Source organism: Sciurus vulgaris, assembly GCF_902686455.1.
Source record: "Sciurus vulgaris genome assembly, chromosome: 2".
Classification (NCBI taxonomy): Eukaryota; Metazoa; Chordata; class Mammalia; order Rodentia; family Sciuridae; genus Sciurus; species Sciurus vulgaris.
In genome coordinates, this window is record NC_136462.1 from 155,196,302 (window position 1) to 155,222,377 (window position 26,076).

Consider the following 26,076-nt stretch of genomic DNA (forward strand, 5'->3'; position numbering starts at 1 on the left):
ACCGCTGTAAACATGTCCTTCAAGATAGTAAAATGTTGGGAGAAGGAAAATAGCCTATAGTCCTATGATTAGATGACTCTGTCTCTCAGTAAATCAGTACCCTGTGGTGAGACTTCATATGTGATGCTCAGTCTCTCTCCCACCATTAGGTGGAGCAGTTTAGGTGGTTGATTATTTCCCTTCTCCCAGGTGAGTTAGGCTCTGATAATGTCCCAGCGGATTATGCTTTGATTAAATAGTTTCAACTGAGGGCAGATCATGCTAAGAAAATAAAATGCTCTAATATAGTTGGAAATAATTATTCTCCTTTTCCTACCAGAAGCATGAGGTTATTTTTCTCCAATATTCTCTCTATGAATCTGACTGGTCTCCAGAAGGTAAAGTTCACAATTTGGTAGTGTCTTAATCTGTCTGTGTCACTATAACAGAATACTGGAGACGGGGTTATTTATAAAGAACAGAAACATTTCTCACAGTTCTGAAGCCTGGTAACTTCAAGAGCTGATAGGTTAGTGAGGATCAAGAATTTGCTTTCAAGGCGGCGCCTTGAATGGTGTGTCCTCCAGAGGGCAGGAATCCTGTGTGCTCACCCAGCACAAGGCAGAAGGGCAGAAGAAACTAACAATGTATGAAAGCTCTTTTGTAAGGACCTTTGTCCCATTCATGAGGGAGGACCCCTCATGGCCTCATCATCTCTTAGTACTACCACGTTGGCAGTGCCTAAATTTTGGAGAGGAGACATTCTAACCATAGGAGGAGCCGATTCCCCCCAGGGACTGGATCCCTTTGGAATTTTCCCCTCTCAGACTTCAGCAATCTACCAATTACAATTTACATATTCCTACTCCCATTGTTTCCATGAGGGTTGCTGCTTATGGATTTCTCATTTGGTAAGTTGTAATTTTCTGTACATCTCTTCATAAATTTTCCTTCTGTAATTGATTTCTCATTTCATTACATCATTGTCTGGAAAGATGTTTTATATGATTCAGTCTTTTATAATGCATTAAACCTTGTTTTGTGGTCTGTGTTCTGTTCTGTAGAATGATTCATGTTGTTTTGAGACAAATGTATATTCTGCTTATGTTGGGTCGTGTTTTGAATATTTCTGTTAGATCCAGGTAATCTGTACTGTTATTCAAACCCTCTTCTTCCTTATTTATCTTCTGTCTAGTTGTTCTACCCATTATTGAAAGCATGAGAAATACAAAGCCTTAAGGTCCATTTAAAAAAATATAGTATTTATTATTAAATATAAAATTATTTGGGAGGTAAGAAAGGCAGCTGAAGGGGAGAGTAGAATGAAAAGTTACAATCGGTTAACACCAGAGTGTAAAAATTCACAGCCTCTTGCCAAATAAAAGGTGAGAAAGAAGGGGCTTCTCCTGACCAAAAGAGATACACTATGTGTTCCAAAAGGCACTCAATCCAAAGGGACTTTCCCGCCACTAGAGAATGGAAGGTGGATACTATTGGCATCAGATCTGCTAGTTTGCTGCCACCATTATTCTTCCTCCCCCACACCACTTTACAACCCAAATTGCTAGCCCACGAATCTCCTTGCCAGCCATTGGTTTGTTGTTATTAGCCTACCTACTTAATAGCTCCCCCTTCATATTCTCTCTCTCTCTCTCTCTCTCTGTCATCCTGCAGGGAGATACTGTGCCTGTCCGCTTAATAAAATCTCTTGGGCGAGTTCCCGCATCTGGGGTGGTTTTTGGGTGCTTTCAGATACAACTAACAGTATATTTCTTTAAATGACCCAATAGGAGACAGAAAAACCTAGGCAATGTTCTGGAAGACTCTGTACACCCCACAGTACTCAGTCAATAAGGAACCAGGGGAGGGACCTTGCCCTCTAGGGAATAATATGCTAGTTATGCCCAATCTGTGTGTCCCTGACCACCAGGTACTTGATCCTGCAGGATCATCATTCAAGTAAAGCCTTGCATTTCCTGTACCTTCTTTCTTTCTTTGGTCTTGGACAGGTGAGCGTGTTTCTCACAAAAGGAATGCTGAAATCTCTGCTATTATTGTAGAACTGTCTTTTTTCCATTCTGTCATTAGCTTGCATAATATGTTTCAGAAGTCTAATGTTTGGAGTACATGAGTTTATAAATGCCATAGCTTTTTAAAAATTGTGATAATGGGGATTGAACACAAGAACTTGCACATGTTGGGTAAGCATTCTACCACTGATCTACATCCCAGCCCCAGCATAGCTTCTTGAGGAATTCATCAGTATACAATACTGAAGTCAGAAATGGGGACAGGCAGTTAGTGTAGAAATAGGGGATCTGGTCACATCAAGGAAATGAAGCCATGAAGCCATCTGCCTCTGGAAGTTGGAGATTGCCCCTGGGAGAATGGAATGTCAAGATCTCTGGAGCCCATTGATTACCAAATTTACCTGCTTTGTCAGAGACAACAGGCAAGGAGCTGCTAATTAATGCCCCCTGGGCCCTTACCTGCATGAATCACTTTGGCCCTCCACCTGCCCATTCACTTCTCACTTTTTGCTTCTCACCTGCAAAACTGGGCCTAGTCACATAGGCAGAAAGGAGAGATAAGAGGGGAGAGAGCTGGAGAACAAAAGAGACCTTAACCTATAAAACATGTAGGGTGTGCTCACTTCTGGGGATTTTAGAACATCAGCCATGGCCCCTTTCTCCCTCCCGAGAGGTCTGTATTATTACCTTTAAATAAAACCTGCTTAATATGCTTGCCTTGGTGTGCTTCTCTGATTTTCAAGCTTCAACACCTGAGGAAGCAGAACTTGTCACCAGTAAAGGGTGGTATCAATGTCCTTCTTGGTCTCTTGTAACAGGTTTTTTTTTTTTTTTTTTTTGTATAAAATGTATTTTTGTTTGATGTTAATGTAGTCACATCTGCTCTCTTTTGCTTACAGTTTGCATTTTTCTTCAGGGACAAATTCTGCCTCTTATTTTACTTCTTGAATGATTTGTATTTGGGGGAGGGTTTGTTGTTATTGTTGAGAACAGGAGATTTTAAAAATTGCCACTTCTCCAAGTATTTGCCTGCTGGATATGTACTGGAAAAAATTTTCATTAATTAGTAGGGCATGTTCTAAGCTTTGGAGACAGCCCAAGGAATAGCTAAAGGTCTTCTCAGGTCTTTCCTGAGCATGTGTCTTCTCAGCCTGCTTGTGGCTTTCACAATTTTCCAGTATACATGGCTCCTTTTAAATGTCTTAACTCCCCCAAAGTCTCACCCTGCTGCTTCTCAAGGCCTTAGATGGTCTGTTGTATGCCTCCACTTGTAATCTGTTGCCCCAGGCATCTGAACTCTCTATAGCTTCCCTGCAGCTTTTAAGAACAATTCCTGCTGCTTTTTACAGCTATTTCCTACCTGAAATCTGAGTGAAACTGCTTCTCCCATTCTGAGCTCTGAGTTGAGCAAAACAGAAACTAATTCTTCCAGCACTCCCAGACAGGTAAGGCCACTTCAAATAAGACCTGCTCCTCTCCTTAGTGTTAGGAGGAAGAAATTAGGAACTGGACTTCCACTTCCTTCAGACCAAGACTCCACAGGCCAAGGAGGTTGAAGAGTGAGGGTGCCACATTTCCTATGCTTTTGAAAGTGTTTACTTTTTAAATGGGCTTGGTTCCTGTGACCTCCTTACTCTTTTCTGGAGTTCCTTTAAGGCTCATTTAGCCTGTCTCTATTTGTTTTATTTATTTATTTTTTTTCGATGGAGTCAAGGGCCTGGAGCTTCCTATCCTGCCATCTTGCTGGTGTCACTCCTCAGTCTCAGATGTAAAGGAGGGTTCAAGAAGAGAAGGGTTCAAGCTCTCAGTATAAGGGATCCCACGAAAACCATGCCGGACATGGGAAATCACATAAGGGAGTTTATTAAGCAAACAAAGTGTCTCCTTTCAGGGTAAGAGAGAAAATGAGAGGAAAAGAAAGGGAATGAGAAAGGGCATGCGCTAGAGAGAGTGGAAAAGCGAGGAGGATAGAGAAAGTGAGTAGGAGAGAGAGAAGCATGAGAAAAGATGGCGGGGTAGCTATCGTGAAGCAGTTGAATTCCATCAGGCTAACAGGGGACCAATAACGGGGAAGGATACTTGCAAGCTGACTGATGAACCAAGAGCTAGCTAGGATGTTCACAGACTGACAGTAGTTGGGAGGCAGGGAAAATGGCTGCACCAGAAAGGGCGGGGAGAGCAGCTTTGTACATTACAAAGGGCAACTTACTTCTCTTTTCCCTCTGTCTATTCCCTTCTCTTCTTTCCCCCTCTATCTTTGTCTGTCTCTGTCAATCTCTCTTTCTCTCTCTCTCTCTCTCTTACACACACACACCTGTGCTCACATACACATACACAATCCACATCCCTACCATCTTAATAGTATAACAGTGGTACACATTATGCTTTGAATATAACCCTTGCTGCTCTGCCACTGCAACTTATTTTTTAAATGGACATGTTTCTTTCTCTTCCTCTCTCCTGGATCCTCCCTAATCTCTCCCTGTCCCTAATCTCAGGGGATTACCTTTCTTCCCCATTCTAGGCAGAGTTATCTGTCCCTGGGTACACACCCACCATAGGAATGAAGTAATCCAGACTTTGGGGATGGCACCAGAAGATCTCAGAAATGACTATTTCCCAAATTAATGAGTGAATTACAACACCAGACAGAGAACAGGTGGAATGTAGCCTTTGAGTCACCTCTTTAAAAGGACCCTGTTCCTGCTGATAGGCAGAATCACAGCCTTTGGGACAGAAGTCCCCTGTGTTTCTCATTTGCTAGCAAAGCAATAAGCCTTCTTTTACCTTTTTCTCAAAACCATGCCCTTGTTTTTGGATTGGCATCGGGGACAAGGACAGAACTTTCAGCAACAATAGTACAGTGAGTTTGACTTATCTCCAAACTGAGGATCCAAGTGGGCCTTTGGAATCCGAGATTTGGTTTTGAGTCCTTCCCTTCATTCTGCTGTTTATTTCCCCTTACTTCAGGAAGGGACTTAGGATGTAAGTGTCCTATAGCACACTTCTTGTAGTGTGGTAGGTGTTGCTGTAGGTGGAAGCACCCAGACACCACTCCGGATGCGGGAACTCACACAAGATATTTTATTAAGTGGACAGGCAGAGTGTCTCCCTGCAGGGTGAGAGAGAGAGAGAGAGAGAGAGAGAGAGAGAGAGACAGCACATAAGAGCAAGAGCGAGGGAGAAAGAGAGAGAGAGTGAAAGCAAGGAGAGAATGGTGGGGGAGCTATTCTTAAGTAGTGGAATTTCGTGGGCTAATAACAATGGACCAATGACTGGTGAAGAGGTTCCCAGGCTAACAATCTAGGAAATTTGTGGGCTAACAATCTGAGTTGTAAAGTGGTATGGGGGAGGGAGAATAATGGCGGCAGCAAAATAGCAGATCTTATGCCAATAGTAGGTATTAGCAAACTTTTTTCCCCTCCGCTATAACCCGTTGCAGCTTATGTCACAGTATATAATGGGCAAATAAAACAAAGAAGCTAAATTTTTGTCCCAAGATCCCTGTGTAAATTGCTCCTACCTGGCTCTTTGGACCTTCAGAAGATGGTTTAGGGAAGAGGTGCCTTGGCCTGCCCTGAAGTAAGCCTGGGTGGGGATCAGTTGAGACTCCAGAGTGCTGTGAAGGAAGAATTTCCCCAAAACAGGAAACCTGATTTCTCTGACAGATCACTGGATTTTTCTCAATGACTAATAGCAGTTGCCTAGGAAATCTGTCTTGCTGTGGTCACCTTGCCCATCCATCCCCAGGAATAGAAATAGGACAGAACTTCATGTTATTCAGGAGGAGGTGGCAGCACTTGCCCTACCCTGTGGGACTATTATCTCTGGTGAGCTGAACCATCACAATAGTGGGTGGCTAAGAATTACTGACTTCACAGAGAAGCTATTGTTTTCTCCTTTCTTTCCCCAGAGGGCAAAGGGGCTCAATTTAAGGCAGGTGAGGGTCATATTAATAGCAGGTGGACCATGCATGACAGCCCATACTGCCCATACAGACTGACTCTCACTCAGTCCTGCAGTTCTTGGGCCGAAAGACTTAGGAAGGAGCTCAGGTCTTAAACATGCCACTTTATCAAGGCCAGAGAAGCAGACACTGTTTAATCCAGTTCAAATATCAGTGGCCTGTATAGACGTTAGAGGAAAGGAATAGGGATAGGTAGAAGGAAGACACAAGGGAAGGAAAAAGAGACTAGCTGTAAATCAATAAGCCCCATGATCAGACTTATTCCCCAAGCCCATTTCTTCCTCCAGGCTGGTCACTCTCAGACTTTTGAGAAATCTGTTAATCATGGATTTACCATAAGTTCATTCCTCTATAAAAATTGCCTTGTTTTAATGCTTTCAAGCACTTACATTTTTCTAAAACTGTGAAAGGTATTATCCCAAAGATGTACCTCGGAGCTTCAATTTTGAAGTCTCAGTTCCTAGAGGGATTCAAATGTTTCCACATTTAAATTTAAATTTAAGATTTCCTTGTGGTGGATATTTTCCCTCCTCTCTTTTCCCTCTAGCATCTGTCAGCAATGCAAAATCTGTCAGCCACATGGAGAGGAAGTGCTGCACAGTCATGGGTGGCAAGAGTCCTGAGTGCCTTCACGTGGATTGAGCAGGCAGACCACACCCTAGCCTCATCCTCCAGTTGTAGGTCCCTGAAGAACCCATGGTCAGAAAGGAGTTAGGTGGTTGTTCAACACCAGTGCTGCAAAGGCCCCAGCACACTACTTTCTGATTCTAAAGATTCCAAAGAAAGAACCTGGAAGACTTACTGGAGAGGGTTTGGACATTTTATGACTCATGCACTCCTCAGTGGGACAGAATGCTGGGTAGCACCTGTAAGCTGGAGGAATATGTACAGGACAGACTGCAGACCAACTGGTTTCTTCAGATGTTTTCTGAATATGACTTCACAACCAAGGTCTTTGTGCTTTGATTCCCACCCAAAATTAGAGATAAGGGAAGTGGCCAGTTTCCCTCCTCCTTGTCCTCCAGTTACCTTCTAGGGGTGCTGGGTTCATTATTTCCATTCAGCAAAGAATTGAAGAACAAGATACACAGATAGCAAGCAAGCAGCAGGTTTATTATAAAAGCGACAGAGACAGACTTATCTGAAGAGGAGTCCTAGAGCAGGGAAGCCGGTGGGGCAGTTTTGGCATGTTCTTTTTATGGTCTCTTGAATTTCCTCCTTTATCTCCTCTGCTGTCCACGCTCTCTTCACTATTATTGATTGGTGCTCCCTCTGTTCACACATCTGTTTTAGTTTCTCTATTGGATTCCCCGCTTAGAAGCACAGGTACCAAAGTGTCTGATTGGGTACCCACTTGTGTTCATAAGCACTTTTGTCAACCAGGAAGTCAACCTTATTAGAAGACCCTCTCCATGCTCCTTTGGCCCTACCCCTGACTCCTTAGTTGCCATCTCACCCTGGCTGCCTACACCCTTTTACATCTCCCTCACCCCCAACACATTCTTAGGAGCCCTTCTTAGTTCACCTTCAGAAACATCAAGACTTCTAGGCACTGACTTGTGTTCCCCCCAACTTGGAGTGGAGCTCCTGACATGAATCTCTAGAAGAATGCTCGTCTTTTTATCATAAGACTGCCAGGACCTTCTTTCATGTCCTGTCACCCTATAGTCAGCAAAATGCTATCCGCAGGTCTGCTTTTCTATCAAACCTGCACTTGGAAACTAGGTTCCACAGGCACCTTCACTCACAAGGGGCTCCAGAGGAAGCCAGAGTTCCATTCTCCACCCAGGAGACATGCTGAGTCTGGCCATGTGCAGTGTGTGCCAAGTGGCACGATAGCAAGACTGACCCAGCTGCCCATGAGAAGAACGCATTCTGCAGACGTGAGATCCGTAATGATCTTGGCCTCACAGTACTGCTGCAAGATATCCAGAGGGGCGGAAGCTATGAGTGAGGGAAGGGAGGTGAGAGGGATGGGTTAAGGCAATGTGATGGAAAGGTGTTTCCTGTAGGAGACACAGTGTTTAGACAGAATCCTGATTGATGTGAATGCCCACCGGAGGGTTTTAAACAGGAAGTGGACATTATCTGATTTAAATTCAAAAAGCAGTTCTCTTACAACATGGTGCATCTATAAATTTATTTGTTGCTTTTATTTCTAATCTCCACAAGTGCATTAAATCTGCTTCACTGTTGGGTCCTCTCTGACCCCAGGGCTCATCATCTGCAGAGTCATACCTTTGACCCACTGTCCATAGTTGTGCCTGGATTCTTGATAGGTTGAGTTCTCTGTGTCTGATGACCTGAAGTTCTCCCTGAGTGTATCTCTATACCAACATGAGCTTTGTCTTATGAAACAACTAACTTCTTCCAAACCCCTTTTATTTATTTTTTAAAAATATTTTTAGACCTTTATTTTATTTATTTATTTATATGTGCTGGTGCTGAGGATCAAACCTGAAGCATTATGGAAAAAATATTCCTACGAGATAGCTCTCCCGAAAAAAATGTAAAGACAGTGTGGCTCGGGAGGAGGGAGGGAAATTAGTCAAACATCAAACCTCTCCCAGTAAATCCTTTTTCAGGAATAAAAGGCCTTGAAGGGAGAAGGCAGATTCTGAAAAGCTGGGCTCTGGATTTATACCTTTTCCCATTGCCAATGAGTCCTGGAAGGAGAAAAGAAAATAGTGACGCTCTGGGAAACAATGAATCCCAGAGGAAGAAGAAAGGCAATGATCGGGATTTGAGTATTCACCTCTAGGGATCTGAGCTCCTATCTTTTCTGATAACAATGAATTTCAAACTTTTTACAACTGCCTTCCTGAGTTAAAATTTTAACTTGCATAATTTGTTCCCTGACTGTCCCAATGGCATGTCTGCAGTTTCTGATGATTAATTTACCCTCATTTTAAACTATAAAACTCAGACTTCTTCTGTAACCTGCAGGCCATTTCTGTATCTAGAAAATAAGTCCTCTCATGTCTGATTGATTGACTCTGCTGTAGCACAAAGGAAAGCTTGCTGATTAGCTTGGGGTCTGCTTTTGTCAGATGCTGAAACCAGGTTGGTTATTTTTGCTTACAGAACCTGGTGCCTCATGTGTGATAGACGAGTGCTCTACCACTGAGTCATACTTCCAGTCCATCCCAAACCCCCCTTTAAATGGGAAAAAAATTAAACTTTATGCAAGAAGTTGAGACCCACACTGGATTTGTCAGATACTTATTTAAAAAAAAAAAAAAAAAAAAAAAAAAGCTTTCCAGGGCTTGTGTCCCCCTCACCTTTCCAACATGGAGAGACAGCAGGATAGTTGGGGGGATTGTGCCACTTAAGGTTCCCTTCTACCTCCAAATTCTGAGATAACAGGAAGTTCCCACCAGACTCAGCTAGGGTTAAGAACATCCTTCAATATTCCAGTTGCATAGAGAACATGAGTTGTCCTAAACCTCATGAAACAAAGAGAGTGCTAGTGTTGCAGGAAACAGACTGGTCAAGAAGCAGCAAGCAACACTCCCAGAGGAGGAAAACTTTATTTTACGCTGGCGGACATAGAGGAAAACAAAAACTCCAAATTCTGAGCCCTGATCCACAGTTTCTCACAATATTTATAGGTTATTTGACATCATCTTAGACCCATCCTAGCATTGGGGCTTTTTCCTCTTTTTTTAAAAGAGTTACCCTCCTATTTTGTCTAGGAGATAGACATGATCCCTGTAAGAGAAAGATTCTGAACCCAAAGCTGGACAGGGAGGTTCTTCCTCATTCCATAACAAGCCCCGCAAAAGGTGGAGAGAAGTCAACAGTGCAGAGCTTCTGAGAATTAGATGTTAGTTTATGGATCAAGGGAAAGAGGAAAGCACTGTTTTACCCAAGATGTGTTCACACTATTCTTGTTGGATAGCATCTCCTTTCTCCTCTCTGTTTGCTAAAATTCTGTCCCTACTTCAAAACTTAGCTCAAGCAGCACTCAGGATTCATGGGGGCTGTTTGTATTTGTAAAAATGCCTTGCTCAAAGTCCTTCTTGTATCTCCACCCATAGACCATGCGTTCCCTGAGGACAGTTCTACTAGCTTCTGTCACATGGTTTAAACAGCATAACCCCCAACACGTGCTGTTGGAATGGTTTCTTGGTAAGACTAGATGATACAGTTGAACTCTGAAGGGAAAAGCAATCACCAAATTCTGCTCTGGGCTGTCACAATACTGTTTTTAACCACATTTTTCTACCTCCTTACTCTTCTGTCTTTGTTTATCTTTTTAACTCTGAGATTTCTGGAAGATTTTCTGACTTTTTCTGACTTTCAGTCTACAAGAAATATAATCTGTGGAGAAGACATGTTAGGTTGCCAAGGACATCCTCTCATCTTGGAGGGCAGCACCAAACCCTTGGGAGCTCAGCTCCCAAGGACTTAAAAGAGCACTTTCACTAGAACTTGGAGGCTATTGTGTTCTGACTTAACTAAATCCTTAAGCTCATGGCTGTCAACAGATTTTCTTAGTCCTGTGAAATCTATTCTTTGCTCATCTAATGGTTTTATCTTTCTCGTGATTGATTTTCATTAGAAACAGAGTGCTCAAGTCCCTCCAGGCTGAGTCCATACAGATGTCAAGAAGTGGCAGCGCCCTTGTGCAGCTTGAGGGATGAGCGTCTGTCAGAGAGTGAGGTCAGGACCAGGCAGCAGTTTCAAGTCCCAGCACAGACAGCAGGAAGCTTAATGTAACCATACAGTCTGGGGCTCAGGGGTACTCTGCTGCCTTCAATATTTGAAAATTTTCTAGATATTCTTGGCTTCTTTCTCTACTCTTTCCAGTTTTTACAGTCTTTGGTCACAGTCTTGTCCGTGGTCTTGTTCTTGGTTTTTCCACTTTAACTTGGGGCCCTAATGGGCTGGGCAGCTTGACCTCACACTTTTATCACCACAGGTGATAAATCAACCAGAAGTGAGGACTCAAAGCTTTCTTGAAACCCATATCAGCTGCGTAACTCATCCATTTTCTGGCTTCAGTTTGCTTCTGCTTTTATTATAGTGGGCCTAGGGTTTCCCATTTGTCTGTCCTGTGGCATTAATTCTAGACACATTAAAGGAAGAAAAGGACTGACTCATATTAAAATAATTTGAGATTCAAAAGCTACTCATCTACTCTCTGTATTGATGTCCAAAATCAGCAAGTGTGTAGTCTTTGGTTATTCTCCTCTCAAAGTCATGAGTTTTTGAAATTAAAATCACTTATATTATGCAGAGCTAAAAAAAAGTGTAGTTGGAACAAATATTGATTTTCCTCATCTTACTTAGCACTGCATATTTGCAGAGTGTTTTACAGCTCACCATTAACTAATAGCTGGGGCCTCTGTGTGAGAACAACGGCAATGAGCCCCATTAGTCAGAGAAAATAAAGATGGAGCTTGAATATCAACTATCCACTCCTTCAAGATTGTCATTTCCCATCTGCATGAAGGACTTGTTATTCTCGCCTGTGACAACTGATCTCTGCCTTCAAGCTTCTTGTTTTTAAAGGAGGAGAACTGCTGAATGAAAAGGCTCTTCACAACTTGTTTTTACCAATCAGAAGGACCAGTACTAAAGGACTGTCATGGAGTTTGTTATTTATTACAAGTGTGGCTGATTTACCAGATCTGCTCATATTTTGCACAGTCTAAAGTGACTTCTGATGAAATTTGGTGTGAATTCAGCAGCACCTTCTGGCCATGCATTCTACAGGTTATCTAGGGTTTGTGAGCCAGTTTCAAGCATCAGAGGAACTGATCTGAAACTAATCTCTTTTTATTCTAGAAAAGCAGCAAACCCATCATGTCCGTAAGGAAGTGGGCAGTGGGTTTAGGGATGCTAAGAAATTGAGCTGGGAGCCCCAAAACAAGAAGGGCTGAGAACTCTGGCATAGTAGGCTTGGGTGTCCTGATCTAAGTGGGATGAGAGCCCTCACATGGTGGGCTGAGTTGCCCTGATTTTGCACGCGGCTGCAACTATGACGAGGATCAGTGGGCTACACTATACAAGTGCCAACCCCTGAGGCAAAGTATGGAAAAGGAACTCAGCACTGAGGTCTGAGGAGAAGAGCTTTATTCAGGACCAACGGAATACTTGTCACAGAGGAAGCTGCTTCTGTCTTTACTGTGTATAACACTGTCTTTTATATGCTTGCAGTTAAGCTAGCCATAAATCTTAAAGGTCAAGCATGCATAAGCAGTTACTAGCCTATTTGGCAGATTAAAAAACAATTCTGTGAACACAGAAGGTGACAGACTCACAGACCACAGAAGAACTGTTTTACAGACCACAGAAGAACATCCTGTTCACAGAGCACCAGAGAGGGGGGTGTGTCTGTCTCCCAACAGAATGTCACATAGGCCTCCTTCCAGGAGAAGGGGCCCACACCCTGATATGGTGGGCTTAGATGTCCTGACATGAGTAGGATGATATCCCTGACATGGTGGGCTGATAGCCCTGACATGAGTGGGCTAGGATGTCCTGACATGATGGGCTTAGGTGTCCTGATATGGGTGAGCTGAGAGCCCTGATGTGGAGGGTCAGAATGCCCTGACATGGTAGACTGGGGCTTCCTGACTCAGGTTGGGCTGAAGCAGCCTCTGATGAAGAATAGTCCTGGATGAGGGAGGAGGGACACGGCTATTGGATCTGGGGGTGTTTTGTGAGGTGATCCTGCTATAGATACAAGTGCATAGGGAGCAGCTGGACCTAGGAAGAAATCAGAATTTTGAGTCAAATCATTGTACTAAGATTTCAATGAAGGGTGGTGGACAGACTCAGGTTGACTCAGGCCCAGAGACTAGAGGGAGCAGATTCGCATATCTTAGGTAGTGGTGTGCTTCCTGGGCTTCCTTCTAGAAGAAGCATCTGTCTTCCTAATAAACCTGATTTCTCCAACCGGACAATCCGCTTGAATAATTAAAAAATTTCTGTTCGCATCTTTATTAATAACAAGGCAGATAGATCCCTGGGAAGGAGACTTTCAGAATGGCTGTCCCTCAGGACTCAGAGCCATCGGTAATATTCATTCATGGGCCACCTCATCACAAAGCCTGAAACACGGCCTAAAGTATGAGAAACAGGACAAAATATTCAAATTCCCTAGTTTTTTAAAATATAAGCTTACATTAGCTACTGAAGAAAGCCATACAAAAGGGGGTATTTTTTCATAAGAATAAAATAGAGGAGGAAAAAGCTTAACTGGGATGTTATTCATTAAGGTGCAATGGTGGTACTCCAGAATTTCAGCATAGATTGTGCTGTCTTGGGGTATCCTAAAATTAGTCATTATTGAAAACAGAAGTGTTTACATCTCCATCACTTCTACAGACCACTGGAGCAAAGTGAAAATCCTACATTTCTTTTGGCCTTTAGGAAAAAGAACTCATCTGAGGCTCAGAGTCTGTTCTGAAATGCAGGAACTTCAAGCATAGCTGGACTTGGCTTGATCTGCAGAAAGAATTCCTCAGCAGGGTGGCTTTATTGCTGTGCTGGGCACACCTGGAGCCTGGTAAGAATTTCTGCATGTTAACAGAGTCCCTCAGTGTGTGAGAAAAGAGCTTCTTGTCCCTGGTTAGATCTTTTCTAATAGGAGAACAGAAGGGTACAGAATACTATAGTTTAGGGTGGACAGGGACAAGGAGAACAGTAGATCTGTTGGCTCCATGCCCTGGCCCTACCTCTGGATCAGCAGAAAGTTTTCTCTAAGACCCAACCAGTTGAAGAGAAAATAAATGTGTATTCAGCAGAACTGTTCTCCATGTAATTTCATTGCTATTTGAAACCTTGCAAGGATGCTGCTGAGATAAAAGGTGATCAAATGTTCAGAGTTCAGGATTTAACCCTTTTAACCCACTCCCTGTACCCGACTTCAGTATTCTCAGAACCAGAAGCAGAGTGGTGTCATTGGATGACATTCTTCTCCAAATCCTAGTCTACTGAAAGCAAATTGCTGCCTACCTGCAGCCCTGTTATTTACAGCAAGTATCTCAAATTGCCTCTGGGTTGACCCTTGAGCCATGTCTTCTAATGTTCATGTATTTGTGCACCATAGGATGACCCCGTATGTACCAAGCAAACCCCTCCAAGTCACTTGCCACAGGGAAAGTAAAGAAAAGCAGAGGTAACGTTAGAATAAAAGTTATCTTCATGGGAGATGGAATTTCCTGGTAGACTTTGTGCTGGCAAAATGAGACACTGGACAGGTTAAATAATTAGCTAAGACTTTTGGCTTTTCTTGTGGAATTTCTCCCACTGCTTCTAGATGTATGAAGTCCTTAGCAAATCTATATCTGCGGTTTTACTAAACTTGCAGAAATTAACCTGCCAGCACATACACCATTCTTTGGATGCTTGGGTAACTGTGTTCACCACATTGGACAAAAACACAAATTCTTTGTGACCTATTTCCTGCTTTAGATAAATAACACATCACAAAGGATTTGGAATAGTTGCAAATGAAGGCGTTTACACTAAAGCAGGAACATTTTGCACACAGGTGGCCTACCATGTTCTAAGAGATGTGTTCTTAGAAAACAGAGAATCTTACCCCAGGGGCATGTGAACACTCAGGAAGGTGATGTAGAACATAATTTCTCCTCTAAAGAGCATGCCTACTAGCATCTCCTAGGACACTAGCATCCACAGGAGCAGAATCTTAGGAGAGCTGCCTGGACCATGGCTCTCAGGGTTTCTTGCCTAGTCAACTGCTGAAGAGAAGACTAAGGAGGGGATGGGTTGTACTCCCGTTCACTTGTTTTAAGGCAAGAGATAGGTCTGCTGATAAAAACATCATTTCCCTTGCAAATGGCCCCTCATGCAGGAGTCCATGGGGTTCTTAAATATCAATAGATAGTGGCAATTGCTTTTGGAGAAGAGAAGGAATTTGTGACTGACTGGGTATGCTCTACTTATATCCATTCCTTTTGTCTATCTCCAGAAAACAAACATGAAATCCAGGCCTCAATTTTCCATCTGACACAAGTTCCCTGGCCAGATTGACCCCCAATATCTTGAAAAAAACTATCATCCAAACAATTTGACCCACAGCTGAAAAACCTGCCCCTATCCCATTTCTGTTTCATCTGTTATCCAGAAAGCAGTCACTGTTACTCACTGCACAGACTAAGTAGCAATTTACTAGATGCCATATAAATACAATCACTTTCATTGTTCATGAGGTGGGGGAGAGAAATGTGTTTTTTTTACGAGACTCCAGCAATAATACTTTGTAATTTGTTTGCAGGTGGAGACAGAACCCGCCCCCCACCAACCAAGGGTCCCCTAGAGTTTGTCATGGGACAGCCAACTGATGACCCCCTCCATATCTACTCTCCACTTTTTCTTTAGGATGCTAACCTTTTAACCAACACACGGCCATCTATAACAAAGACTACATTTCCCAGCCTTCCTTGCTGGTAGGTGTGGCCAGGTGATATTAAGGAAGAGACACAGCCTGGCTGAAACATGTGGGGACTTACCAGACACAGTTGATGACCCTAGGGTCTTTGTGGGTCTTTGTGATACTTCTACTGTGTTCCTTCCTCCATTTATCCTGCTGTCTGGAAGACGGATGGCCTACTGTGGACCATGAACTGTGAATTTGAGAAACAGGATAGGGAAGCCTGGTTTGCTTATAAGGTAAAGTGTCCCTTCCATGTTGAGCAGCTGGGTCTTCGTGTGAGGGTGGAACAGTTGCATGTCTTGTTCAGGCCTCTGTTAAATTGGGGACTCTATCCCTTGTAACTGTACCCAGTTGTTAGGGATTCATTCCCTACCTCCTGTTTGGGGAAGGTGAATCTCTTCATCTTGTGGGAGGAGGTGCAGTATGAAGGGCTATAGAAAATAATATTCCTACAAGAGGCCCCCGGTAAAGCGGAAAAAGAGTGTGGCTCAGGAGGAGGAAGAGAAATTAGTCAAATATCAAACTTATCCCTGTAAATCCTTTCCCAATAACAATGGGCCACAAAGGAAAAAGTAAACTTTCATTCCTTCCTGGGTTCATACCCAGCATCTCCACCAAAAGAAAACATTCATCCCTTCTTAAACACAATGGGCCCTGAAGGAAGGAGACAGTTACTGAAATGCTGAGCTCTGGATTTTGACCTTCCCCTATTGCAAATTAGTCCTGAACAGAAGCATAGTAAATAGCAAAATTCTGGGAAACAATGAATTCCAGAGGAAGAAGAAAAGCAATGGGCAGGATTTGAGTATTCATCCCTCAGGATCTGAGCTCCTATCCCTCCCAGTAACAATGAGTTTCAAACTTTTTACAACTGCCTTCCTGAGTTAGAATTTTAACCTGCACAACTAGTTCCCTGACTGTCCAAATGTCATATCTTCAGTCTCTAATGATCAATTCTCCCTCATTGTAAACCATAAATCTCAGACTCCATCTATAACCCGAGGGCCATTTCCATACCCAGAAAATGAGCCCTCCCATATCTGATTGATTGACTTAGCTGTGGAATAAAGGAAAACTTGGTGATCCGTTTGAAGTCTGCTTCCGTTCAGGTTATTTGTATTTTTATTACGGTGCCAAAGCCATGTTGGTTACTTTTGCTTACACAGTACACCTGGTGGTCAAAACCTTAGGCTATGAAGTGAAGCCACCTGTATTCAGGCCCCAGGATTGCAGCTTGGCAGATAATGCAATGAAAGTGCAGATAGGCTTTGGTACCAGAAGACCTCATCTCAAGTCTAGTTCCCTCACTTTCCACTTCCCAGAAACTTGTCCTTAAGGAACCAGCTTGTTAATTCCTAATAGAGGGCATGCCACATCTTGCTGGACATTGTGACATCTTAAGAGAATAAGCACAAAGTGTCCAGCACACTGACCAACACATCAGCACCACAGAGCAGCTTAGGTTATGTTTGAGATCAGATCCCCACCTGTTTTCAACAGGAAGCAGGCGTCCTATGTAACTAGTGTTTATGACTGACTCTTTATGACTGGCCCCCAGTCCCAGCCAGGCCTCCCAATACCTGTGATGGATGCGGTGGACTTAATCTTTTCCTGACAGGCAGGCAACTGACAGGAGAGCCTAGGGTTTATCACTGACAGTGAGATCCACAGCGGATTGTAGATTGCTACACCAGACTGGACAGAAAAAAGGAAAGGGAAGGCCTGTCATTTGAGTGACAGTGTTTTTTCCCCAGCTATTTGTCATCAATGTTCACTCTCATAGCTTGCCTGAGCAATGTGGCAGCTTAGCCTCTAAAAGGAAAATAGAAAGTGCACTTAACTGTTTTAGGTCTATGAAGAGTATCAACTTTTGTTGGTTTAAACTCATTATGAAATATAAAAGCCCTGAAGAGAAGTTTGTTTTCAAATCAGTAATGTTTGGGGTTGACAAATTATGTGAGAATTGGATGAGTGGTCACCCATATAAAACAAATCTTTTAAAAATTGTTGAGGGTACCGCTGTTGTCATGCACCTGCACCACACCTGCTTTCTATTATACTTTTATGTAAGTCTTTTATCCTGACTAGCAGCAGTATGCAAGAATATCAATATGTCAAAAATTTGCTTTACCACAAACTATAAACCTCTTCTTATTCGTTCTTCATTTTTTTGTTTTGTTTTCTTTTATTTTGGGGGGTACTGGGGATTGAACTCAGGGGCACTTGACCACATCCCCGGCCCTAATTTGTATTTTATTTAGAGACAGGGTCTCACTGAGTTGCTTAGTGCCTCGTATGTTTGCTGAGACTGGCTTTGAACTCATGATCCTCCTGTCTCAGCCTCCAGAGCCACTGGGATTACAGGCGTGTGCCACTGCACCCGACTCATTCTTCTTATTGGTTCCATTTTCCTCGTAAAGTATCTGTTTTGTTGTTGATAAAGTAATTCTGCTTTGCTCTCCCCAGATGATAGATCAGAATATACTGCCCCTGACCTCAGAGCAGGTGAGATGATTGGTAATGCTGCTCATTGGGAAATGTCAAGAGGGAAAGGCAGGCTGCTCCAAAATACAGAGAGATGGCTCTGGGAAACCTTGAAGTCCCAGAGATGGGAAGCCTGACAGCCAATGCATCATTTTTCCTGGCCAAAATGAATTGATTCTGTCGCCAGCAAACTAAATGCAATCAAGATCTTGACTTGAATCATAAATTTTATTTAAATTACAGTTAGCAGGGCATTGAGGGTAGATACCAGTGCAAAGGAGTTTACAGAAACATAAATGAGTGGTCACCTGCTTACTGAGGATCCTAAGGGTTTTCTTTTGAAAATATCCTGTTTTATATATACATACATATGCCTGCTTCTTAAGACTGGGTGTGTGTTTGGGAGAAAGTGGATAAAGTACCCCTTTGGTGATCACATTTATTTAAACACCCAAAGACCAGCACTAAGAGTAAAAAAATTTTATTTTCAGGACTGGGAGTAATCAATTGGTTAGTGGAGAAACATTCAACAATGATCAACTATTAAAAGAGCAAAATCATGGAAACCACTCCATGCCTGGCTGTGAGCTCTGCAAGCATTGACCAATTTCTTCACTGTGAAAGGACATATCATCCTCTTCTAAAAGATTATATACCTGCTCTAAAAGCTGAACTCCCAAGCCCCTGGTGACATCCACTGTCAAAACTTCCACTGTTCTCCTGATTTTTTCAGAAGCTGGCATGATAGCTGAACGCAACTCTTTAAATTGGAGTTTCTCTGTCTTCTCTGCAACTTTTCCATGAAGTACCAGGGTATCCTGATACTTTTGATGAAGTTTGAATTCTGTCACTGAATTTGGTAATGTATATCAAGATATTGGTTCTCTTCCCATGTTTTAAATGTAGAATTTTATATCACATTTTATTAGTTGTTCAATAAGAAGTCACACCCTTCTATTAAGTAGTTTTCTTCAAACATAAGTTTTGATTAGTAAATTTTTACTTCTGTAATCAAGGGACTTTAAAAATGAGTACTGTTCCAGATATGTTTTCAGTTTCTATAAAAATGTGCCTTATTTTCTTTGAAAATTACACACACATAAAAATGTTCTCTTTCAAAAAAAAGAAAGAAAGAAAGACATATCATTATTGTAACCATCCTTTGAAATTCTCTTAGTTCCTTGCTTTGAAATGTGCCAACCCTCCAAAGACACAAGTCATAAAAGGAGATCTATGTAACAGGAACCTGTCTTGATAATCTCAGAGGAGAGGGAATAGTGATGTGGCTGCATGTGTCATCTGCCATGACTAGGAAAAAACCTAGAACTAGATAAAACCTGAAGAGAATGCATTTTGATTCACTGTATACAAATGGAGTACAACTTTTCATTTCTCTTTACCTGATGTACAGTCACAAAGTGCATTCTGTTGTCATGTATAACTAAATAGAACAAACAATAAAAAAGAATAACTTCCCATGGGGAGGGGGAAAACATGAAGAGAACTAGATTACAAATAGATATCGATAACAGGAAGGCCAGAGGGTTGGTGCAAGAACATCAAATCCTTCTGGTACAGATGTGTTATCATTACCATATACCTATTCAATGGCAGGTTGTTTTTTTTTTTCTTTCCTTTTTTCTTTTTTGGTACCAGGGATTGCTGCTGAGATCACAGGTGTGTGCCACTGCGCTTGACTTCATGGTAGGATGTTTTAATGTAAATTTATTCAAAATTTACAACATATATCTTAATGTACATTGTATTCAAAAGGCATAAAATGATAGGGTGAAAAGTCCAACTATACACTGTGTAAGGGCAACACACTTAACATTGAATAATAAAAATAAGATGAAAGTAAAAGTACAGAAAAAATATCTTCTCAGTAACAACCACAAGAAAGAGTGGCTATGCTAATATACAAAATAGACATTTAGACACAAAAAATATAACCAAAAATGAAGAGATATTTTTAACTGAAAAAGCATATGTCATAAAAAAAGATACAACAAAAACATACATACACATAAAAACAGAGCCCCTAAGTACATAAAATAACAATTCAGAATGGAAGAGAATAATAGAAAATTCAACAAAAATAGTTGTAAACGTCAACACCTTTTACAGAACATTTGAACACATAACAGCAGAATATATATTATTCTCAAATGCATGTGGAAAGGTAATTTTTTCAGAAAAAACTGCATGTTAGGTCATTTGAGAAGATTCATTAAATTTAAAAGGGTTTATGGAATACAAAGTGTGTTTTCCAACTACAATGGAATGAAATTAACAATCAATTAAATAAACTAAAAGTAAGTGGAAATTAAAGAACTTGTTCCTAAATAACAAATTAGGTCAAGGAAGAAATCAAAAAGTAAATTAGAAAATACCTTGAGGTGAATAAAAATGATGTTGTACCAAAATTTATGAGAAAGAGACAAAGGTGGTTAAATAGTTTCAGTTGAGAATTTCTATTTTTTAAATATTTTTTAGATGTTGATAGACCTTTATTTTATTAATTTATTTATATGTGGTGGTGAGAATCAAACCTAGTGCCTCACACATGCTAGGCAAGTGCTCTACCACTGAACTACAACCTCAGCCTTAGAATTCCTATTTTAAAAGAAGAAAAACCTCAAATCAATGAACAGTGTTAGAGAGTGGAACACTGAAAGAGAAGACAAACTAAACCGAAATCAAAAGAAAAGAAGAAAACAATCAGGAGTTGAGCATAAAAATATTAAGTAAAATGTGAAAATACAGGAAATAAGGTAACAGTTGATTCTTTAAAAAGATTAAAAAAAAATTTGACAAATCTTTAAGTAGACTAATGAAAAGAATATACAAGTCACAAATTACTAAAATCAAGAATGAAAGAGCCAGACACTGTGGCTATGCCTATACTGGGGAGGATGAGGTTGAAGGATCACAAGTTCAAAGTCAGCCTGGGCAAGTTAGTGAGCCTTAGTCTCAAAATAAAATAAAAGGACTGGGAATATAGTTCAGTGGTAGAGCACCCCTGGGTTTATTCCCTAGTATTGAGAGGAAGAAGAGGAAGAAAAAGAGGAAGAGGAGGAGGAGAAGGAGAAAAAAAAAAAGAGGGAGGAGAAAAAATAAGGAGGAGGAGGAGTAAGAAGAGGAGGAAGACAAGGACAAGGAGGACAATGATGAAAGACTGACTGGCGCCCATAAAGTCTTGCAAACTTAATGCTAGGGAAATGCTGTTGAGCAGAAAGTGGAGTTGGACTCATTCCACTGCCGGGGTGCACGATGCTTCATCCCACATATCAAACTCTCCTGGGTGCATGCACACAAGATGCCCAGTCCACATCAGAGATGGTTCAGTCAACCAGATAGGGGACTTCCTGGCACCAACCATTCTGCAAAAGCAGGGGGCTCACAACTTCCTGTGCTAGCCATGGAATTTCCAGAGCCACCTAGGTCTGCACTGGAGAAGGAGGGTGAAGTCTTTGCGGTTAACCCCGGACACAGAATCCCAGGAGCACATAAACCTACCACCTGTGTCAGAGAGAGATCTAGCTACTGGGCTGGGAATGACACAGTCCTCTGGGGTACTGGCTGGCTCACAGGTCCACAGAACATCCAGAGCTGACTAGGTCATCATAGATGAAGAGGAAGTTGGGGAGAAGAATGGATATATAGGCTAGATTGGCTGAAATCTCCCCAGTTTTTGGAAGCCAGAGTCTAATACAGTCCTGGGTAAAACATAACCTCTACTCTAAAGCAGAATGGAGTTGTCGGAATTCTGCCTCCATTCCCAAAGTCTGTCAAGGATACAGCAGCCAAGGCAAGGCTTGCTTCTAAGACCTGGTCAATTTCAAAACTGCAGGTAGTTGACAAGAGTCTCTACATGTTCAACACCTTGGCAAAGGATGACTTTTAATCTTTTCCTAGTGAGTTTTTGAATTTGCCTATATTATCTTGTATATTGGTTGGTTTAACTTTCCATCACGAGTTGTAATTTCATATTTTTTATAATTTTAAGTATTTTAATCAATTAATTGTATGTTTTCTTTTTTCTTCTCTCTCATTTGTATTCCCACCTTCTTTTTAAATTTCTCTTTTCTTTTGCTCTTCTTCCCTCCTCTACACTTTCCTTTCTCCCTACCTTCTTTCCCTTTCCCCTGTATTTTCTTAATAGTTCAATATTAATTTTACTTAATATATAGCCTAATTATTCAGACTATTATATGTAATCACTCCACTTATCTTCTCATTGGTTAATGGAGTGGTAGAGAACATTTTCAGTAAGTTTTTATTGTATGGGTTGGTATCAAGATGTAGCTGTTACTAATGGTTATTCTCCCTTCTCAAAGATGGACTGGGAATTGAATATTTCACTTTGAACACACTGAGTGTATATACTGAGTCTGAGATAAACCCCTCACCACAGGACATATAATAAAGAGAAAGCAGATCACTAAAAAGACCTTATTGTATTAGGGTTCTCTGGAGAAACAGTGTATATATATATTATATATATATTATATTTGTATATATAATATATTTATATATATATATATATATATATATATATGTTTATAAAAAGGGGATTTGTTAGATCGACTTACAAAGCCAGAAGCTGGATAATCCCATAATGACCATTTTCATGCTAGAGAGCTGGAGGAACTAGTAATTGCTTAGTCCAAGAAGTTGGAGCCTTAGAATAAGATGGGTCAATCATGTATCCACAGTTCAGAACCTAAGACCTGGAAACTCCCTGGAGAGTCACCCATCAGAGTCCACTCTGGAAGAGTGAAAAAGCTGAAGTCTGACATTTTCAGGTGATTACAGCAACAATTGAAGCAGTGGATCAAGAAGAGTTGGGCTTACATCTGCTCCTGCACACTTGTTCTTCCAACTTTTTGTTTCATCCAGGCTCCAAACCTATTTGATAGTGCTGGCCATATTTAGGGCAGATCTCCCCCTTACTGTGCCATCCCACATGCCAGTCTTTCCTAGAAACACCTTCATTGACATACCCAGAAGTCTTTTAATCTTAGGCATTTCTTAATCCAGTCAAGTTGAAAATTGAGATTAATCATCACACTCATGTAGTAAAAATATTCATCCCAATAAGAACAAATTGCAACCTAGAAACACAGATAAAATGAGAAAATAGGGCATTGAGTTGCCTCCAAAAGTTCAAAACTCAGTAACAACTAAATCCAGAGACACTGAAGTGGAGGAAATGCTGAAAAAATAATTTAAAAAACTGACTGTTAAAATGATCAATGAATTAAAAGAAGACCTAAGAAATGAACTAAGGGAGAAAATGCAGGCTATGAAAGAACATTTCAATAAAGATAGTGATTTTTAAAAAACACATAAATCTTGGAAATTAAAAACTCAATCAAATTAAAAAAAAAAAAAAAACAGTGAAGAATCTCACCAGAATACTAGATCAAACAGAAGAAAGAATATCAAGTCTGGGAGATAAGGTTCAGGAATAGATCACTTTAATAAAGTTAAAAAATAAGATACTATAAGCAAAATGTACAAGAGCTCTGGGTCAACATAAAGGGGCCAAACTTAAGAATCAAAAGCATTGAAAAAGGAGATGAGATACAGACTAATGGCATAGAAATTTTACTCAGTAAAATAATGCATAAAATATTCCTGATCTTGGGAAGGTGATAGAATACAGGTATTGGAGGATTTTAGAACTCCAAATAGATCAGAAAAGAACTCCACAACATTGTACAGTTAAAATGCCAACAATACAATACACAGAAATAATTTTAAAGACCACCAGAGAAAAACACCAAATCACTTACAAAGGCAAACCCATTAGAATAACAGGTTCCAACAGAAAAACTGTCCTATATTGGATGCTAACTCAGAGCATATACAGCATCCTAGGGAACTTTGTTCTAACTTTGCAAGATATTACCATTAATATGATACTGCAACTGAGTCTTTGAAAGGTCATTTCACCATTTTATCAAGCCAGTTATTTCAGGGTGGTGAGAACATGGTAAAACCAGTAAATTCCATTAACATGAGCCACAGCTACACTTTATTTTCAGTAAAGTGTGTTCCTTGATCAGAATAAATGTGGTGTGGAATACCATAATGGGGGATTAGTCACTCAGTAAGTCCATGGATGGTAGTTTTGGCAGAAGTTCTGCATGTGGGGAAAGTGAATATACATCCACAGTAAATATTTTCCTGGTAGGTACAAAATATTACCTCTCTCATGATGGAAGACTACCTGCCACCAGGTAGTTGGCTGATTACCCTGGGGAATGGTGCCGTATCAAGAACTCAGTGTTGGTTTCTGTTTTCTGACTTTGGTAGATTGGGCACTCAATAGTAGCCAGAAGGAGGTCAGTCTTGTGAAGCTCATGCATGGAAGTCCATGTTGCTGTGAGCATGCATAACCTCCATCCCTGCCACTGTGGCCACTTTGCTCATGAGGTCATTGGGTAATGAAAGAGGTGGCTAAGAAAAGAAGTTGATTTGCCATAGAGGAAGCCATTATTAAAATATTCTTCTTCTGATGTCATTCTTCTGTAAGCATTTATATGGGATACCAATATCTTAACATTCTTTTTACCATCTTGAAAGGTCTATTTTCTAATCATGTCACCTCCAAATTCCAGACCATCCAACCAAACCATTGGCTATATTCCATCAATTGGTATATAATTAAACATCTGAAAATTTATCTTTCCAAGTAAAGCAAACAACCATGTATATTGCCTGAAGTTCTTCTTACTGGAAAGATTTCCCTTCACCACTGCCCTTTGGGGATATGATAGAAAGTGGCTAAAGTGTTGCAACTGTCTACTTTGGGGTAGTCTTGAATATCCTACAGAACAACCCCTAGATCAGGCCCAAATCTTCTCTTTCTCTGTCACCTGATTGTCAGGAACTCTCCATGAGGTCACAGGTGCAGACTGGGAAAGAGGGGCAAATTAGCAGGATTAAGAACCATGGACATTTGGACCACTTCTTCATATGATTTATTTGTTTCTTCAAGGTTCTCTTGGGTCCAATCTATATATAACTCTTCCATTGTGATCGAATGCTTCTGTGAGTGTCTAAATTTATGGCTTGGTGAGTCAGATAGCATCCAGTTCTTGACAGACAGCTCTGGTCACATGATAACAAAGTGTTCAGTTTACTAAGGCCCAGTAATAGTCCAAAAGCTAATTTCCAAAAGAAGAGTAGCTATCCACACAGCGTGGCAAGGTTTTTCTTCAAAATCCTAAGGGACTGTACTATGAGTCACCTCACAGAACCTGCCAGAGGCTCAAAATAGCATGCCTGTGTGACACTGACTTTCAAGCTCCAGGGAAGGATCTTCTGAATCATATGTCTCAAGTGGAAAAGCAGCTCACAACTCACAGGGCAGCCTGCCCTATTGCAGAGTCTTCTTCTGTTTTGGGCCCCACAGAAAACTAGTAGCTTTTAAGGTTACACAGTAAATGGACTGGAGTAACACACCCAAATGTGTAATATGTTGCCTCCCAAATCCAGAGAGACCCACTATAAATTGTGCCTCTTTTTTGGTTGTAGGATGGGCCAGATGCAACAACTTACCCATCACCTTAGAGGTGATGGCACTATGCTAATCTTTACAGCTGAGAACAAACTGCTTCTGATAGTCTTTATTAAAAAAAATGGACAAAGATGCTTTTGCAGGATCAATGGCTGAATACCAGGTATCAGGAGGCATGTTAATTTTCTCAAGCAGTGAAAACACATCTGGTACAGCAGCTGCAATTGGAGTCTCCACCTAATTACGCTTATAATAATCTACTGTCATTCTCCTAGTTCCATCTGTCTTCTGCAGATGCCAAATAGGTGAATTGGAGGTATAGCAGAAATCACCCTAGGACTTTCAAGGCCTTGATGATGGTATTGATCCCTGCAATTTCTCTAGAGTGCAGTCTTGATTTTGGTTTACTGTTTTCCTAGGTAGAGAACATTCCATTGGGTTCCATTTGACTTTTTCCACCATTAAAACCCTCATTTCACAAGTAAAGGAATTGATGTGTGGATTCTGCCAATTGCTGAGTATGTCTGTTATATTCATGCGTTATAGAGTTGGGGAAATAAACACAGGATGGACTCAGGGACTCAAATTTCCTGCTCAAGTGCTGCATGAATTACCTGAAATCATCTGTCTGCTCTAACAGCTTATTTACTTAGCTGCAGTGCTGAGATATTTG

General features: G+C 41.1%; 1 long non-coding RNA gene across 1 annotated transcript; it reads left to right on the forward strand.

The window, feature by feature from the left end:
- Positions 1-840: 840 nt before the first annotated feature.
- LOC306653537 lies at positions 841-19,847 on the forward strand. Its single transcript, XR_013761749.1, has 5 exons — positions 841-890; positions 13,360-13,495; positions 15,230-15,624; positions 18,606-18,731; positions 19,529-19,847. It is a non-coding gene; the product is annotated as an uncharacterized lncRNA (long non-coding RNA).
- The last annotated feature ends 6,229 nt before the right edge of the window (positions 19,848-26,076 follow it).